The following is a 3,987-nucleotide window of genomic DNA, read 5'->3' as shown; positions in this document are numbered from 1 at the left end:
ACTGAAGGTTGCTGATAAATTCATTGGGCATTTAAGAAACCTCGACTCATCTGCCATAAATTCATAGTATGACCTTGAAAATGGCTGTTTATGTGATGTGACTGTACTGTCATGAGGTCAGGAAAGGGGAATGAACGTAAAGTTTGTTTATGCTAGGAATGTACTTTGCTAAGGGATCAAATGCAAGATCTGATCCTTTAACTAGTCAGCAACTGTGACCAAAAGAATGCTATTTTTAGTACTTTTGAATACTACTGAAGTTAATGGCATTCAGAGAGAAAAGCAATTGAGTAAATAAGAAGTACACCAGGTTAGGTTTCACATCTGGTATGAAAGAGTGGTCTTCTAAGAAACAAATCCTCCTAGAAATAATATTGATAAACCCTGGATGAATTATTATTATTTCTGACTATTATAAAAGTTTATTTAATAAAAAAGTTCAACATGAAAATGCAGGTGACCTGATTTTTATATTGTAGTAAAACAGGTACCATGGACAGGGGACATGCGGAAGCAGTTTTCCTCTTCTGATAAACATGCCCATTGTTTATACTCATTCCAAGGCTTCTAACATGATGATGCCATTCCCTCGTATTACCACCATTCCAATATTGTTCTGTTGCCCGCTAGTTGACATCTCCACACATTCATCTATCACAAGATTGATGAACGGATCGAACCCTTGCAATATTCCTTGGACATGTCTGTCACAATTTCAATGATAATTTCTTGTCCATAAATTTTTTTCAACTTGGGAGGGTGAGCCTTGCTCATGGCATCAACTCAGCGAGCTCACAGATGCCCCCCTGGATGAATTATTTTTAAAATAACTACTACTATAATTATTTCTAAAACAAATAGTGCTCTGGGGATTTGACATGGGCATGCAGATTTTGGAGGGGAGTCAAAACTTGATGTGATTGGCAAGAAGGGAAGTTGTTGGGTGTGTGTATGTATACATCTGTGCATACAGACAGACACACGCTGTGCCCTGAGGGTAGGTGGACTGAATAAAACACCAAAATAAAACACTTTTGTAAGGAAGAAGCAGGGAAATGAGCCTGAGAACACCAGGTTGCTGGATGGCAGAGGTCCAGGAAGAGAGAGTACTAGAGAAGGGAAAACCATAATAATGGTTTTAAACTCAAGGTTCTGGATGAATCCTGAACCACCTGTACCTCACACAAACTAAAAGCCATTTGCATTTTTGGATTAAAGAACTAAACTGAGAACTGAGTTTACTAAAGGCATGATAGTTTGCCCATGAGGATAAGCAATTAAAATGGCTGAAATTATAATTTTACCAATTTTATATTCCTAAGACCAAGAGATGGCAATTATGTGGAGTAACTAGATCTCTCAAATATTGCTGTTGAAAGTGACAAATGGGATGTATGACTACTTTGAGAACTACATTTCATTTTTTCAAAACTTCAAACAAACATGATATGACCCAGCTATCCTGGTCCTAGGTACTCACTCAGGCAAATGAAAGCTTAGATATATACAAAGACTAGTATATAAATGTTGATTACAGCTTTATTTGAAATAGTTTTATTCTTAATAGCCAAAAAGTGAGAGCAATCCAGTGTTTATCATTTCATTAATGGATAAATGTGATATTTATCCATTGTGATATATCCATACAATGGACTACTGACACAATGATATAGTGGTTACCCTCTTGCCACAAGGCAACACAGCTCTGATGCCATTTCCCTCTGAGAGCTCCCATTGGGATACAGTTGAAGCTAGTCTTCAGCTAAACTCACAACTTTGCTATCCACTTCACTCCTTACCCTAACCTGATTCCCTCACTGAACTCCCAGTACGTTCTGAAAGCATTCAATCATTAAACCATTTGCACAAGAATAACCTTCCCATGCTCTCTTCTAAGAAACACATGCTTAGACAATTGGTAACATAAGTGTGCCTAGGAAGCCTAAGAATGGAGATATGGAATTTGGTTACTCACAGCTGGCTGGCAAATCACTACTTGGAGGTTAGGTATTGGTATTCTCTGGAATGTTTTTTTTTTTTAAGGATTTTATTTATTCATTTGACAGAGAACACAACAAGCAGGGGGAGTGGCAGGCAGAGGGAGAGGGAGAAGCAGGCTCCCCACTGAGCTGGGAGCCTCATGTGGGGCTTGATCCCAGGACCCCGGGATCATGACCTGATCCAAAGGCAAATGTTTAACCAACTGAGCCACCCAGGTGCCCCTGGAATGTTTTGATAGTACTATCAAAAGTTGTTATTCACTGTGGCGAACTGAAGTGAGATACAGGTAAAAGGGAATTTACTGACCTGTGCAATATCTATGGCATTTAAGCAAAGACAAGGAAATGGTAATAATAATAATAACTGTAAAACTAGTTGGCCATTTTTGAGTACCAGTGAGGCCTTGAAGAGAAAAAAAATAACATTCAGTTCAATTAACCATCAATTCAAAGCAAAGTCTAAGTTAGAGGGCTCCTTAGCAGTGTTTAAAGAAACTTCTATCTCTTGCTACCACAGGTTTGACGGAGCTAAAGCTCAGACCCAAGGCTTAATTGTACGAGTAGCAGAATTTCAGAAAATGTTGAATGGATTCTCATACTCGACAAGTATCCTGGGTGAAGTCAGAGCCCTAAAATGGTTGAAAACTGGAATATGAGATAGTGATTTTTGCATAAATGCATTTGAGAATCTTGAAGCTCTAGATTTTCTAAAACCCTCTAAGCCTACAGAGGTGGCTCACTGTTACTTGAGAGAAGAGCTTTCACACTTGCCTTTCTTACTATGCTGAGGACCTTTATACCATGCAGAGGACTATAGCAATACATGTCATCTTTATATCTGTACCCATCAGACTAATATCTATGTTCAGATCTCAGCATGATCCCTAGAATTAACAAGCATAACAAGGTCACAGGTTACAAGGCCAACATATAAAAGTCATTTATTTCAACAGCTATATACAGCCAATGCATAATTGAGAAGTGAATTTTTTTAATATCATTTACAATAATAGCTTAGTGTTTCCATCTTTTGAGTTAATCTAAGAAAACAGGTACTGGATCGGTATGCTGAATACTAAAAAACATTGATGAAAAATAAAAGAAAAACTACATAAAACAAAAAGATACTGTTTTTAATGGATTTGAAGACTCAAAATAGTAAATATGTCCACTCTCTCAAAATTGATCTATAGACTGAAAAGGATTCCAATCAAAATCCCAACAAGAGGGGTGCTTGGTGTGCTCAGCTGGTAGAGCATGCAACTCTTGTTCCCTGAGTATGAGTCTGAACCCCATGTTGAGTGAGGGCTTACTTTTAAAAATATATCCAACAGTATTTTTACGGATTTAGAAAAAATGATTCTAAATTTTATATGAAAAGGTAAAGTGACCTAGAGTAGATAAAATAATTTTGGAAAAAGAAGAAAGTGGGAAGAGCTGTATTACCCTGTTTTAAGAGAGAGAATTTAAGCTACAGAAAGCAAAACATTGTAGTATTAGCAAAAAAAATAGACACATAGATGAATATAACAAAAAAGGACCTGGAAACCAAGCCACAAAAAATGGCTGTGACATTTTGACAAAGGTGCAAAAGCAATCCAATGGAGGCGGGCTAGTCCTTTCTAAGAATCTTGTGGGAAGCCCATATGTAAAAAATGAAACTTGACATCTCATATTTCATACAAAAATTAATTCAAAATGAATCATACGTATAAATATAAAATGTAAGGCTAAAAAAGTTTAGAAAAAAGAATGGGGGATAATCACCACAACTCAGGTTAAGCGAAGAGTTCTTAAGACTTGAAACCAAAAACACAATCCATAAAAGGAAAAACTGATAAATTGAGCATCATCAAAATTAACATCTTTTCTTCTGTGAAACACATTGTTAAAAGAACAAAAACGCAGTTGTAGGTCCATTTCTGGGTTATCTATTCTGTTCCATTGATCTATGTGTCTGTTCTAGTGCCGGTACCAAACTGTCCCA

At 36.9% G+C, this 3,987-nt stretch overlaps 1 pseudogene; it reads right to left on the bottom strand.

Moving 5' to 3' along the window:
• Positions 1-553: 553 nt before the first annotated feature.
• On the bottom strand, positions 554-774 carry LOC112668572 (small nuclear ribonucleoprotein G-like; annotated as a pseudogene).
• Between the last annotated feature and the right edge of the window lie 3,213 nt (positions 775-3,987).

This window comes from Canis lupus, chromosome X, assembly GCF_003254725.2.
Source record: "Canis lupus dingo isolate Sandy chromosome X, ASM325472v2, whole genome shotgun sequence".
NCBI lineage: Eukaryota > Metazoa > Chordata > Mammalia > Carnivora > Canidae > Canis > Canis lupus.
This window is presented reverse-complemented; position numbering and strand designations above follow the sequence as displayed.